This window comes from Chiloscyllium plagiosum, chromosome 11 (assembly GCF_004010195.1).
Source record: "Chiloscyllium plagiosum isolate BGI_BamShark_2017 chromosome 11, ASM401019v2, whole genome shotgun sequence".
NCBI lineage: Eukaryota > Metazoa > Chordata > Chondrichthyes > Orectolobiformes > Hemiscylliidae > Chiloscyllium > Chiloscyllium plagiosum.
In genome coordinates, this window is record NC_057720.1 from 39,892,371 (window position 1) to 39,908,488 (window position 16,118).

The 16,118-nt window shown below is 39.1% G+C and overlaps 1 long non-coding RNA gene across 1 annotated transcript in view; it reads right to left on the bottom strand.

The window, feature by feature from the left end:
* Positions 1–5,124: 5,124 nt before the first annotated feature.
* LOC122554318 overlaps positions 5,125–16,118 on the bottom strand; it is a 97,116-nt gene continuing 86,122 nt past the window's right edge. The window contains exons 2-3 of the long non-coding RNA XR_006312964.1: positions 8,848–8,950; positions 5,125–6,572 (exon numbers count right to left, since the gene is read on the bottom strand). This is a non-coding gene — a long non-coding RNA (uncharacterized LOC122554318). The remainder of the gene's footprint in view (positions 6,573–8,847; positions 8,951–16,118) is intronic.

Genomic DNA, 16,118 nt, shown 5'->3' on the forward strand with positions numbered 1-16,118 from the left:
ATGGTTTCAATATTAAACAACAGTCTAAGGGAAGAGGTCAAAGCAATATACTTAAAACAATTTTTAAAAACTGCATTTCAGTCGTGAGAGTCGATTTGATGGAGGAGTTAGTTCAGTTAATGGGATAGGTTCAATGCATCAGGTCAAAACAACTGGGCCAAAACCAGCTCTCAAGAAAAGTCACTGGACCAGAAACATTAAATCTGATTTCTCTCACAGATGCTACCAGACCTGCTGACATTTTACAGCAATTGCTGTGTTTGTTTTAAAACTATTGTGCATTGTGGAAAGTCACTGCGGTCCCTTTAGCATCAGGCATAACAAGCTTCAAGCCATCCCTTTGATCAGAACTGGCTGAGGTGGACATCTGGTCTGTTGCTCCTTTGTTTTGGTTTGACTGGAATGTCAGCACAATACAAGAAAATGAACTTCCAGGAGAAGATTACTTTGTTTTTGCTCATTGGAAGTTTCTGAAAATCACACTCTGCGGCTGATAGCATATGTTAAATCCAGTAAGTGTTTCCTAAGAGAAAAGCAAGAAATTGTAGTTGAATAAAATTAGGATCTCGCCTCATATCTTCCAGGCAAGACAATCAGAATTAAATGTTTCAGACACGCGACGCTTAATGTGCACCATAGCTATTTTTATGATGCAAGGAAATAATAAGTTGGTGAAAACAACATAGCAGTTGATTTTCTGACATTTGCTGAGGGAATGCACATTTTTCACACCCAAAAAGGTCAGGAAAAGGAGAGCAGAGTTTTCTTTTAAACTGGGTTTTTTGCTCCTTTTATGTTGCCTTGGCTTTTTCAAAATTTTGTCTTGAGGATTGGAGGGGAGTGCAGGAGGTGGTCTTTACCTGTGCAAAGGAATCAAGGAAAAGGGCAATTGATCAAATTTGGTAGCTCTCACTGAGATGTTTAAAGTGATAAACACTCTGCCATGAAAGCGTTTGTTAGAGTTACAATTGACTGGAAAGCAAGCCTTCAAATGTTCAATTAGTAGATGATAAATGCTGCAGAGCCAGAAATCAGAAACATAAACAGATGATGCCAAATATTTCGAGCATTTTCTGCCTATATTTAACAAAGTAACAAAAGAAACCCAGGAATCAATCATTAATCACAAACTTGTAGATTTCCTACATGAAAATGACAATAATTGGTGGTCAATTCATCAAGTCAGATGCTATGTGATTAACATTCTCTGAGAGATAGCACCATAAAGCTCCATGGACGCACTTGGAGGATATACAATAGTAAATAAATTAAAAATACGGTATCTAAAACTACACCTGACGTTTGGAGGCTCACTACATGACAACATGCACATTTCATCAAAAGATAAAATGAAACCTATAAGGGAAAACAATTTGAAATCCATGCTTTATCAATAACTGAAACTAATACACTGATTTACTTACTAATGAGCTAGTTCCCTTTGGGCTTACAAGAACAATATAATTTCTTTTTAGTTAACTCATCCAAACATTTTCTTCTGTCACATCTAATTACTAGGCCACTAAGTGAAAATTGTAATTATCATTGTCATGTATAATTATCTTTGATTCTGTATCATTCTTCACTGGCCAATTATCCCATTCCAAGGAAATCTTGATTAAAAAGTGAATATAACTGATAATATAAACAAAAGAAAATGCTGGAAGTACTCAGGTCAGGACAGCAGATATTTTTTTCTTTAAGTGTTCTTGAATCAAATGATTGATCACAGTCCCTGCAATTTGGGAACCATTACCCTGTAGGAAGGCAGGGTAAATTGTATTTTACACAACAAGATAGGATGACTTGAACAGCACTGTCTGAAAGTGCTGGAAAAGCACAGCAGGTCAGGCAGCATCTGATGAGCAGGAGAAATCGATGTTTTGGGCAAGAGCCCTTCATCAGGAATGCACCCTAAATGTTGATTCTTCTGCTTCTCGGATGCGGTTGTGCTTTTCCAGTACCACATTCTCGACTCTGATTTCCAGCATCTGCAGTCCTCACTTTCTCCTCGCACTGTCTGAAAGAATGTGAAGGTAGATTGAACAGTAATGTCCAAAAAGGAACTGAATGAATACTTGAAAACAAAAAGAAAAACTGCACAGTTGGGATGGATCTAATCAAACAGCTCTCTCAAAGAACTGAATGGCAGGCATTCTGCATCCCCTTTGAAGGTATCGTCATTCATCATCCAGCTCTTTGGATGACTTGTAACTAGTTTAATAGCTTTGGACAGAGTGCTCCCTCTGAGCAGTTTCTGTTGGTTTTATGATTAGACAATAAATATGGCTGTCTCATCATGTGACTTTCAAGTTAAAGTGCTTTCACCAACCAAATGGCTTTGTATGTATTGATTGCAATCATTTGATTAGATTCGATTCCCGACAGTGTGGAAACAGGCCCTTCGGCCCAACCAGTCCACACCAACTCTCCGAAGAGTAACCCCCCAGGCCCATTTCCCTCTGGCTAACACTATGGGCAATTTAGCATGGCCAATTCACTTGACCTGCACATCTTTGGACTGTAGGAGGAAACCTATGCAGACACGGGGAGAATGAACGTCAGAGGCTGGAATGGAACATGCGACCCTGGTGCCGTGAGGCAGCAGTGCTAACCACTGAGCCACCGTGCCGCCCTTTTTGAGTGATTGTTTGAGACGCTTAGAGTTTGAGGCATCCAGTGTCTTTGTTGATGAATAACCCATTCTATTTAAAATTATCCTCTTGAATTAGTTACAAGAAAGGCATTGACATCACAATCTGGATTTTTTTTTCCTGTCTTGAGAGAGGAGAGTGACTTCGAGCCACTAGCGAAGTCAGATAACCCTCAAACGGCCACTTGTTTAGAATTAGAATCCCTACAGTGTGGAAACAGGCCATTTGGCCCAACAAGTTCATACCAACCCTCCAAAGAGTATCCCACCTAGACCCATTCCTCTACAGCTATTAATCTACATTTCTTTTAGCTTATGCACCTAGCTTACACATCCCTGAACACTATGAGCAATTTCGTATGGCCAATTCACCTAACCTGCACATTTTTAGTTTCAGAGTCATAAGCATTGACTAAAGACTCAATATACTGGAACATGACATCCTATTGCAATGGGCTGGATATGAGAGAGCAAGAGCAAGGGAGACTGGCCTGCACTTATATAGGGCTTTGGTGAGATCACATCTTGAGTGCTTTATACAATTTCCATTACTCAATGTAAGGAAAGGTAACCCTGATTTAAAGCAAATACAAATTATAGTTCATTAAATTGATTTCTGGGATGAGAGATCCATTCTATCAAGACAAGTGAAGAAAACAAAAATCTATATTCTCTGGGACTTGGAAGACTAACAGGTGATTTCATTGACAATTATAATATTCTGAGAGGACTTCATAGAATAAATACAGGAAGGACATTTCCTCTGACAGGACAGGACAGGAGTACCAAAGTGAAGTTAGATAACTTAAGACCATAAGACATAGAAGTAGGCCATTCAACCCATCGAGTCTGTTCCACCATTCGATGATATCATGGCTGATCTGATCATTCCCACATTCCTGCCATTTCCTTGTAGCCCTCGATTCCTTTACTGATGCAAAAATCTCTCTCTCAGCCTTGAATATACTTCAAAAGCAAACTTCTACAGTCTGGTTTTGGCAGCCTTCTGTGGGAATGAATGTGATGGATTCACTGCCAAATGGGGAGAAGAAATTCCTCCTCATTCCTGTTTTAAATGGATGACGTCTTATTTGACAATGTGCCCTTTGGATCTAGACTGTCCCACAAGAGGAAATAAACTGTCTGCATTTACCCTGTCAAGTCCCTCTAGAATCTTACATGCTTCAATAAAAGTGGCCTCTCATTCTTAAATTCCAATAAGCACAGTCGCAATTGACTTAACCTCTCTTCATTAGGCAGTCTTTCCTTAATAAGTATTAGTCTAGCAAATCTTTTTCCAGACTGCCTTCAATGGCATTATCACTTTTCTTAGATAAGGGGGCCCAAAACTGTTCTGGCAGTGGTCTGACTAGTGCCTTGCATAGCTTTAGTTAAACCTCCGTACTTTTATGCATCATTGCTTTGAAATAAAGGTCAATACAGAGGAACCTCTATTATCCGAATATCAATTATCTGAATATCAGATTATCCGAAGGGGATCTCAAGGTCCCGGTAGAAACATGACGTCAAAGAGCTGTTTCAACCCTGATTGCGTCTTTTGCTTACAGGTACAATGATTAAAAATGAACTCGGCTCACTCAAATGCTGCTGAGAACCGTCTTGGACAGTCCAAGCACCGTCTCTAAATGACTGACCTCTTGCCCTCTCTCCCCACACACACTTTCCCTGGAGTTCTACATAAGAGTGAATCCTAAACCCCCTTCCCCAGATAATCTTTCCAACATTGTCCTGTACAGGGCAGAGGTGGAACCTGTCAAAATGTTGCGTGTGCATGTTATTGGAGACTTACCCCAGAAAGGCAGCAGCAGTCTTACTGTTGGTGTCCAGTCCGACTGCCCTGGAGGGGCATGCAGATGGGGGCGCGGGAGTGGATGGGGGTTAGACGGTGGGTGAGGATGGACGGGGTGGGGGGGTGGTATGGGGGTGGTGGTGCTGGTCAGGGTTGGGGGCAGGCAGGGTCTCACGCACAATGTGATTTTGCCTCGTCTCCTGAAAAGGGAAGCAGAAAACTCTGAGCCCCAGAGGAAATCAATTAACCGAATAATCAATTATCTGAACGAAATAGTGCCCGCCCATCTCGTTCAGATAATTGAGGTTCCTCTGTATTCCATTTGTCTTCCCCATTACCTGGTAGATTTGGATGCCTGTTTTATTTTGTGATTCATGGATGAGGACTTCCAAATCCTTCTGTCGCTTTTGGATGTCTTTCGGCATTCAAATAATATTCAGCTCTTCTATTGCTCCTGCCAGAGTGCATCACCTCACATTTTCAAGCATTATATTCCATCTATCAAGTTTTGTCCAATCACCTGACATGTCTATATTACCTCTGAAGATTATTTTTCATTCAGAAGTTTGAACTTTTGCAATTCTCTATGCTGGTTATCAATATATTCCATTATATATTATAAATTCCAGAAAATGAGAATATTGGACAAGAGGGATCTGGCATAATAAATTTAACTTTTTATTTTTCTTTAACATTAAATTCAGTCGCTGAACAAATTTACAAAAGGCGGCTAATCTATCTTTTTACAAAAGTAAATGGAAGTACATTATACAAAAGAAAAACAGATACAAATTATTACACAATAAAAACGCATTGCAAATTCATAAAGAGATTAAGCCCTCTGATTTCAGCAAAAAAAAATGTAGACACTCAAATCTCAGTAAAGAGTGACTCCTATCTCCTTCTTGATCAGCTGGCACATCTATAATTGGCTTCCTTTTTGGTATATTTCTGTTCATTCACTCATTAGTTTATTCAATTAATGCCTCTCCCTAAAACTTTTAAACAAGATGATAACGCAGCTCTCTATTACTACGTAACATGGACTCCTTAAATTCATGTCTTTAACGACCTTGCAGGATATCTTATTCATGATACTTGTATAGCTTTCCGCTTCTGGAGATTTTTAATCAGCTTAGGACTTCTGTCCTATCCAGATTGTTTTTAGATGCAACTAACAGCACCTCTGCTTTTATGGATTTCATCTCTCAATGTACCAGTTTCTGGCAGATTCACTGTCTCTGGGTTTTACAACTCTGAAGAACACCAGCACTAAGAGCAGGATTAAGTAATTCAGCCCTTTGAGCCTGTTCTGCCATTCATGGCTGGTCTGATCATGGCCTGGACTCCATTTTTCTGCCCACTTTCCATAACTCTTCGACCCATTCCTAATTAAAAATCTATTGTCTCCTTAAGTTTACTCAGTTTCAGTCCTGACATTCACTGTACTCTGGGGTAATGAATTCCATAGTTTCATAACGCTTAGAGAAAAAAAATCCTCATTTATTTGAAATCTGCTATCCCTTATCCTAAAACAAGGGCATCTCATTTAGATTGCCCTGCATGAGGAAGCATTCTCTCTATATCTACTTTGTCAATCTCATTTAGCATCTTATATACCTCAGTTAGATTTGCTCTCATTCTTCTAAATTCCAGAGAATACAGTCCAAACTGTTCAATCTCTTCATAAGACAAACACCTAACTTCTGGAGTCAACTCAAGGCAACAACACCTTAGTATTATCTCCCCTGGTTGACTTGCTAACCATTTTACTAGGATCACATGACATTTTGGAAATACACTTTAACTCACTATTCAAAATGACTTTCAGTCCTTTGAAAACAAAGTAAGTCTCACCTTCACAAAACTGCAAATTAAAATCTATTCTTTCTTCACTTTAGAATCCAAGTTCTAAAATAACCTATTACGAAACTGAGAAATTATACAACATACCCAAGACTGAGCTCAATAACCTTTTTTAGAAATTTAGCTATGCTGTCACCAAATGGCAAAGTAGATCCTATTTCTTACATTGATGTTCTTAATACTGTATTACAGTAGTATGTTTATACAATAGCGAGTTGTTTGGATTTGTAGGTCGTACCAAACCTGTGGGGTAGAAGAGAGACAAATTAAGCAACAAAATATTGAAAGCTGGTAGTACGACAACCCAAATAAATGCAACTAGAGCAAATTCCACACCCTTCCAAACTCTACCCTGTCCAATCAACAAGGATGAATACAGACCTAGTCTATTTTTTGAGATGAAGGTGATCATATTCATTGATGCATATTTTGCCTCCGTAGGTTAACTTTACTTGATGAGTCCTTGCTTATAACAGAAACTAGGGCATGAAAAATGTGGTATTGAAAGATCCAACAAGCATTTGTTATTATAGCTCACTAATGCATGTAAATATTATATTCTCAGACACATCTGTGCTTGCACTAGCATTAAGCTACCTTCTAACAAACATTAGCATGCTTCAATTAGTATGCTTTAAGTGGTCAGAGTTAAGATAAAGTCTGCAGCTTTTATACCAGCAGGTCACATGCAATGATACAGTGAAATTATGAGCATGTCTCTTAAAGATATATTGATATTCTAACTGACATACAAGAGCAGGTACATAGGTAACAACAAAGGCCAGTCTGCACCCTAAATAGGTTAGGGTACAGCAGACAATTAAATCTAAGATGAATTGCTTGATCAGAATTGCCTGTGTCTTTTCCTGGTGTTATCTCAGGATGTGTAGTTTCCTATTATTTGATACTTGATTTCAATATCAGGATTAGCATTGTGGAAGACATCAGAAAACATGGTAGAAAAAAAACTGAAGAGAGTTGGTGCTAGTGCACAAAACCTATTTAATTTTACTAGCATCCAGAAATGGTCAAATAAGAAACAATCATTGAGGGCATGCATGAGCATGTAATCCCTACAGTACAGATATAGACCATTTGGCCCATCGAGTCTGCACCAACCCTCCAAAGAGCATTGTACCCAGACCTACCCATCACATGGGGAGAACATGCAAACTCCATTCATACAATCACCCAATGCTAGAGTTGAACCTCGGCCCCTGGTACTGTGAGGTGGCAGCATTAATCACTGTACCACCATGCTGCCTTGAGCATATTATCGAACTGCTCATCCTGAGAAATTCAGTGATGGTTATCAGTGATTTTCTCCAGTACATTCCAAATGACCTCATAGGTTATTGGGCCAAGACCTAATAAATGATATTAGAACACAAAAATGCCAATCCTGTGCATTATTTCAAATTAAAGTGTACACACTAGGTTTTAAAGTGTACACAAAGGACATTAGGTTTAATCTAGTAAAAGACAAATTCAGAATCGATATCAGGGAACGCTTCTTTTTTCATTCAAGCGGAGTAGTAGGGGCAAGTTCTGAACTCATTTGGGAAAAAAGGAGGTAGGTTTCTGTGGAAAGTTGAGCTGTAATTTTTACCCTCACTGGGACATTGCACTTTGACAAAGATTCTAACTGACTCTAAACGTCAGCTCTTTTCTCTCCTTACAGATCCTGCCAGACCTGCTGAGATTTTCCAGCATTTTCTCTTTTGGTGCTTGGACCAGGGCTGACTGACTGGCAAATACACATTATGTAGAGTCTGTGGCTTGATGATAGGCAATATAAGCTTAAGGTTGAATATAGACTCAAACGGAATGAAACTCTTTCTTGGGTGGTGGTATAAAACACCTGAAGGTAAACAGGCATGGATCAAATTAGACAATGCTACAATTACACAGCAGATCTGGCAGCATCCATGGAGAGAGAAACAAAGTTAGATTTCAGATTGATGATCTTTCTTCAGAATGTATGGCCTATATTCCACTCAGTTCTCTTAAGAATTAAGTAAACTATACAGAGTGTAACATAAGCTGCTGAATCATATTGCCCAAGTTCAGCACCAGAAATGGAATTACATATGTTTATTAACTGCTCTCATTTACCAATTATACCGATGTTTTGGCATCAACATTTGCAATATATTGGAACATAAAGTACAACAGAAATCCAGTCTGCGATCATCAGTTCGAGTGCAATCGAGTTTTGGTAGGTGTTCGGAGCTTGCCTTAAAAAAAAATCATAATGCATTCTTCAAACAAAATAGTACAAAAGATAACAACTTTTGCAATTGAAATTGATCAACCACCATTGGACCACCTTTACCGTAAATGAAAGTTTATGGGATAATCTGTGTCTTACATTAACTGAAAAAATGTGAATTATCATTTGGAAATCTCAAGCGTAGACCTCTGCTGAATACAGAATGACATGAACTTGGCAGAATCAATTTTACAACAGCCAGCACCATTTGAAAAAAAAAATCGCAGGCAATGGAATGCAGCTTACTTCAGTTTTGTTTTCTGCTGTGGTGGGTTACTGAAGCTTAGCAAGTGATCTCAGCCTTCTTCCCTGACAAAAGGCCTCACAACATCTGTGCTTTGGTACAGTTCTGCACGGAGGAAAATATTGGATTTATTATCAGTTCTTCATCTGAGCGGACTCTCTTTGCTCCGTACCCTGCAGAGCAAATTGGAAGCAAATTTGACAACTACAGTAAGATAATCCATTTGGATGTATTTTAAGCCGCAACAGAAACCAAACAGGAATGCTCAAAACAGTTTGAGGAATACAATTGGAATTTATCTCCATTCTTTTCCACAGGTCCTGCTAAATTTGTGAATATTTCTCTTGTCCAATGTTTCCTTTTGTTATATTCATTTGAGAGATTTATTTTCACTGGTTAAGGATGATACAGGTTGCAGATTCACCCTCCCACAAGCAGAGTTCTTATACAAGATCAGGAAAGTACATTTTATATTCCATTCTTACTCTAGCATGTGGGAAAAAAAATTGAAGATGTAATTTAGTTAATACTGAGTTGAACTATAAATCAAGTCATCAGTGATTGCACGAGTAATAATTGCTCAGCTTTATGGAGGAACATAGTAGATTTTAAAAGGTTTTTTCAAAATCAGCAAACAATAGGCAAAATTTGATTCAGTACTTTTGTTAAGAACTCAATTAGAGATTGTCATATTAAGAAGTGATGCAAAAATGGTACTGTTTTAAAACTCTTTACAGGTTTGAAGTTGCAACATTTCACAATATCATTGAAGGTTACGTGTCATAAAGTATTCAAACAATTTACTTCTGCCAATGCGTCCTGAATACTTTAGTCCAGAACCGTAAGAAATGACAGAAGATTGTGCGCACAGCCCAGACCATCACAGAAGCCAACCTCCCATCCATGGACTTCATTTACATCTCCCATTGCAGCAGAAAGGTTGTCAACATTAAAGACCCATTCCCATCCCAGTAATGCTCTCCTATAACCTCCGTCAGGCAGGAGATACAGAAAGGTGAACACATGCACCAGCAGGTTCAAGAATAGCTTCTTCCTTGCTGTTATTAGACTGATGAATGGACTTTAAACTTCAAATAATGTTGATCTTATTAATGTTGTTCTTGCCTCACACGGTGTAATCTGTATGCCTCTTTTTCTTTATATCTTTTTCACCCTATAGATCCTGGTTTACTATAATCTGCTTGTACTGCATGCAAACAAAGCTTTTCATTGTATTTAGGTACACATGACAATCAATCAAAATCAAGTCAAATCGAAGGAAGTAGGCAACCACAAGGGATGAATGCAGATTTCTCCAGCTTTCTCATTTCCCCTCCCCCCACCTTTTCTCAGTCCCAACCCTCGAACTCAGCACCGCCTTCTTAACCTGCAATCTTCTTCCTGACCTCTCCACTCCCACCCCCTCTCCAGCCTATCACCCTCACCTTAACCTCCTTCCACCTATCGTATTCCCAACACCCCTCCCCCAAGTCCCTCCTCCCTACCTTTTATCTTAGCCTGCTTGGCACACCCTCCTCATTCCTGAAGAAGGGCTTATGCCCGAAACGTCAATTCTCCTGTTCCTTTGATGCTGCCTGACCTGCTGCGCTTTTCCAGCAATACATTTTTAAGCTCTGATCTCCAGCATCTGCAGTCCTCACTTTCTCCTAACCTGAAACATTAACTGACTTCTCTCCACAGGTGCTGTCAGGTCTGTTTTTTTCCAGCAATTTCTGTTTTGGTTTCGGGTTTACAGCATCCACAGCTCTTGCAGATTTTTTTGATCATTTTTGTTCACTTTGTTGAGTTAAGCATTTCACATCCATTTCTCCCTTCTTAGCATCTTGAGTTGATCTGTTGCCATTAGCATGACATCAATAATGGATACCAATCATGGATTTTGCAGGCTTATTTTCATATTCCATCCTTTCAACCTTTTTCAGGTAATATGCAAAGTGTGTGAACACAACATTGAAAGCATGTAATGTGTTGGTATGATGAGACAAGTATCCCGGGGAATGTTTTGTGAATCTAGTTATTCTTCAAATAAGTGATTAGTTGTGGGAATAGAGTATGTCTGCTTAATAATATGATAAAAATATTTCTTGAATGTTCCCCCACTTCATTACACTTGAAAATAACTAAATATATCCTTGACATTTTTGCAGCTAGTCTTTATGCAAGTTAGTTTCTTACAACAACTCTATTCTTTGAGAAAAAAATTGTTTTAAAAATTGCACATGTGCAAGTAAACCAAAAATTTCATTTTGAAGTCTGAAGTCATTTTTAAACCATTTGGTCTGTAGTCTCCTTAAGAGGAGAAATGTAATTGACCCAAATCACTGGACAGATATAATGACAAATCTGTTACCATGAAAAGACAGCATTATCTGTGACCATGAAAATCTGTGACCATGAAAATCTGTGACCATGAAAAGACAGCATTATCTTAGTAACAGAATAATATCTGGCATAATATTCTGAAGTTTATAACACAACTTAGCATAAGCAATTTAATACCAGATTCAGCCTACATCTACCTTTATAATAAACAGTACTTAGAAGTATTTTTTTGAAATTTGAAAATATCCGAGAAACTCTTTCAAGAACACCTGAAAGTTGGTAGCTTCTTTACTGATCTCTATTCACTTGAAGGTGATTAAAATTGGTCAAGCCAAGTTTGGATTTTAAAATTCTCATCAAGTCACTCCAAGACTCACCCTCTTTGTAAATCTCTTCCAGCCCAACAATACTCCAAGTGTACCTTTAATTCTGGTTTCTTGTGCATCTCCAACTTTAATCTTTCATGGATGACCATGTCTTCAGTTACCAAAGCCCTAAGCTCTGGAATGCCTCCCCTACATCTGCCATCTCCACCTCACTTTCTTCCTTTAAGATGGTCTTAAACATTTACCTCTTTAGCAAACTTTTGATCTAATATAACCTTATTGGTCTCTGGATCATAGTTTTAGATTTAGAATTCTCTTGTGAAACATGTTTCATTACATTTAAGGCACTATAATGAATGTAGCTGTTTGTTTCTGATTTTGTAATTTAAAAAAGCCTTTGTCTGGACCAAGTAATACATTGTGCATTACAGATGTACAGCACGGAAACATACCCTTCAGTCCAACTCATCCATGCCAACTAGATATCCTAACCTGATTTTAGATTAGATTCTCTACAGTGTGGAAACAGGCCCTTTGGCCCAACAAGTCCACACCGACCCTCCGAAGAGTAACCCACCCAGACCCATTTCCCTCACCTCGCACAATGGGCAATTTACATGGCCAATTCACCTGACCTGCACATCTTTGGACTGTGGGAGGAAACCGGAGCACCCGGAGGAAACCCACGCAGACACGGGGAGAATGTGCAAATTCCGCACAGGCAGTCGCCCAAGGCTGAGAATCGAACCTGGGGATTCTGGATTAGTGGTGCTGGAAGAGCACAGCAATTCAGCAGCATCCGAGGAGCAGAGCCTGAACTGCTGTGCTCTTCCAGCACCACTAATCCAGAATCTGGTTTCCAGCATCTGCAGTCATTGTTTTTACCTAATCGAACCTGGGGCCCTGGTGCTGTGAGGCAGCAGTGCTATCCACTGAGCCACCATGCCGCCCCCAAACTTGTCCCATTTGCCAGCACTTGGCTCATATCCCTCCAAGCCCTTCCTATTCATATACCCATCCAGATGCCTTTAAAAGGCTGTAAGTATACCAGCTTCCACCACTTCCTCTGGCAGCTCATTCCATACACACACCACCCTCTGTGGCTCCACACATAGGCTGCCTTGCCAAACTTTTGAGGCATCCTATTCTCTCCCTACTTTTGTCCTTTAATATATTCATAAAATCTTTTTGGATTCTCCTTAACCCTACTTGCCAAAGCTACCTCATGTCCCCTTTTGGCCCTCCTGATTTCCCTCTAAAGTATACTCCTACTGCCTTTATACTATGAGGATTCATTTGATCTTTCCTGTCTATACCTGCTATATGATTCCTTCTTTTTCTTAACCAAACCCTCAATTCCCTGCACCTATCAGTCTTTCCTTTCACCCTAACAGGAATATACTGTCTGATTCTCATTATTGCATTTTTTGATGGCTTCCCATTTTCCAGACGACCCTTTAACCTTCAAACATTTGCCCAAACAACTTTTGAAACTTGTCTAATACTGTCAAAATTGGCTTTCCTCCAATTTCGAAATCCAACTGTTCAATCCATTCTGTCCTTTTCCATCACTATTTTAAAACTAATAGAATTATGGTCACTGGCCCCAAAGTGCTCTCCCACTGACACCTCAGTCACTTGCCCAGCCTTATTTCCAAGAGTAGGTCAAGTTTTGCACCTTCTCTTGTAGGTACACCCACATACTGAATCAGAAAAGTTTCTTGTACACACTTAACAAATTCCTCTCCATCTAAACTAAGGCAGTCCCAGTACATGTTTGGTCATATGTAAGATAGCACATTGTTCTCTATCCAACCAATGTCCTTCGATTTATTCGGCTGTCCCTGACAACATGTTCTCAAGGAAACAGGAAATAGGAAACAATGGTCCATCAGCGGGTTTCTAACCTGAGATTAGAGGGTTTTATTGTTCCCTTCCACCACACCCCATCCTCCACCTCACCCCTCTACCTGACAACCTCAGCCCCACTCCATCATCTCACCACTGATGGCTTTGGGTCAGGAGAGATGTGACATTGGGGGGTGTGGGGGTGCAGAAGGAAAGGTCTGAGTATTAGGGTTAGGGATCCACCATTTTAGGATCCCCAACATCAATTGTATTAGTAATGGTTAATTTCACTCAGTGAAAACTGTCAAATTTAAGAAACTAATAAAGAGTATTTTCACATTTTATGTGCCTTATCTGAATTTGCTATTGCCTTATCATAACACGTACATAGAGTTGACATTTGTGCTGTAAGGTGGGCTTAATAGTAGACAAAATTGCCCTGCATTTAATAGAGAACATTGCTAAACATTCATTTCTGAATGCAGCTCAAAGGACAACAGGTTCTAATGCTGAAATTACCTAAGGGCTTATGCTCAAAATGTTGATTCTCCTGTTCTTCAGATGCAGCCTGACCTGCTGTGCTTTTCCAGCACCACACTCTTGACTCTGATCTCCAGCATCTGCAGTCCTCACTTTCTCTAGAACAAAACAAAATGGTCAGCACTTGACACTAATTTTCCATCGAATTGTTATTAGTTAGAAATCTTTTTGTACAATTTCCTCTTGTTATGAATGAAAAAATTCAAGAATTTTCACCTTTCACAATCCCAGATGGCCTGAAGCATTTTATAGTCTATTAGGTACCTATGTTGAGGTGTACTTTGAATTTTTTTTTGTCTTAATTCAAGAATAAATTTCCTGCCAGAAGGAAAAAAAGAAATCTCTGCATTAATTTTCAGAAAATGAGTTCCAACAGTTTGAGAGCACAGTGACTGCTTCACATTTCTCACTTCTATCTTCCTAAACTTCTAAATTTTCATTTTATGAAAGAAAATCCAAATTTCCAGCTACTGACTAGATGAGTTACAAAACATTCCTTTTATCCAGTTTATCCAGTCTCAGATCATTTGAGATGCAAATTTGAGGTGGTGGGGAGTGGGGATGATGGAATAGAAAAGATGTGTTTTTCACAAAACAAATACATTCTATCAAGACTCATTAAGTGTGAAAATTGTGGAATAAATAGTGATTTACTCCAGTTAAGCAGAGAAATTTAACATGGGCAGGCTAAGGATTGCCTGCAGGGTGGGAAAAGGAGGCATGCAGTGAAGAGATCTTTGGACAACTATGCCACAGGAAAATAAAATTTTTAAATGATCAAAATTAGTAAATTAAAAATCCTTGATTAAGTTTAAAATGCAACTTAATCTGGAAGAAAAACACTAAAGAAATGATGACAAAATACTGTCAGATTTACAAGACTAAAAAAGGAGTTTGTCACATTTTATATATCTTATCTAAATTTGTTATTGTCCTATAACATGTACATAGAGTTGACCTTTATGCTATAAGGTAAAATCAATGACTGCAGATGCTGGAAACCAGATTCTGGATTAGTGGTGCTGGAAAAGCACAGCAGTTCAGGCAGCATCCGAGGAGCTTTATGTTATAAGTTGGGCTAACAGAAGACAAAAAACTTTCCTGCATTCAATACTGAAAACCATTGCCAAATATTCATCTCTGATGCAGTTCAAAGGGCAGCAAGTTCTAAATACAAAAATTAACATAAAATGCAAATGGGCAGCAGAGTGGAAATGTATAATGGAAATTTTAGAAGGATTAAACTGTTGTAAAAAGGATGTTGCCAGGGTTGAGCTATAGGGAGAGGCTGAATAAGCTGGGGCTGTTTTCCCTGGGGAGTGTTGGAGACTGAAGGTTGACCTTACAGGTTCATAAAATCATGAGGGGCATGGATAGGATAAATAGACAAGGTATTTTCCCTGGGGTGGTGGAGTCCAGAACTAGAGGGCATTGGTTTAGGGTGAGAGAGGAAAGATATAAAAAAGGACCTCAGAAACAACTTTTTCACGCAGAGGGTGGTGCATGTATGGAATGAGCTGCCAGAGACAGTGGTAGAGGCTGATACAATTACAACATTTAAAAGGCACCTGGATGGGTATATGAATAGGAAGGGTTTAGAGGGATATGGGCCAAGTGCTGGCGAATGGGACTGGATTAATTTAGGATATCTGGTTGGCATGGACGAATTGGACCAGAAGGTCTGTTTCTAAGCTGTACATCTCTATGGCTCTACATGGGAGGGGCAGCTCTTCGAAAGCTTGTGATTTCAAATAAACCTGTTGGACTATAATCTGGTGTCATGTGACATCTGATTCTTAGATACAGTTTCTGTGCATCCAGTTAAGAGCAAAAACAAAAACACGAGTTTGAGGAAATCAGATTTCATATCCCATGCCATTTTCTTGTAACGTTTCGGAGTCTGGATCAGGATCAACCCCAACTGAGGTTGGATTCCCCATTTGGAATGATTTCCTGCTGCACTATTTTTAACCGGTACTGCAGGATCTCAGAAGCTCATTAAATCACAGGAGGTTTGAGCTTTCATAAAAAAGAAAATGGAAGCCCTGCTAAGAAGTCTGGAAAATGCTGCAAGATACATGTAAAATGTTTTCACACATTCAGAGGACATTATTTGTATTGTAATGCAGATGCATTTTTATTGCAGTGTTTGATTACAGGGATACAGATTACAAGAGTGAATTGACCCTTGTATTGACTAGTATTATATAATTATT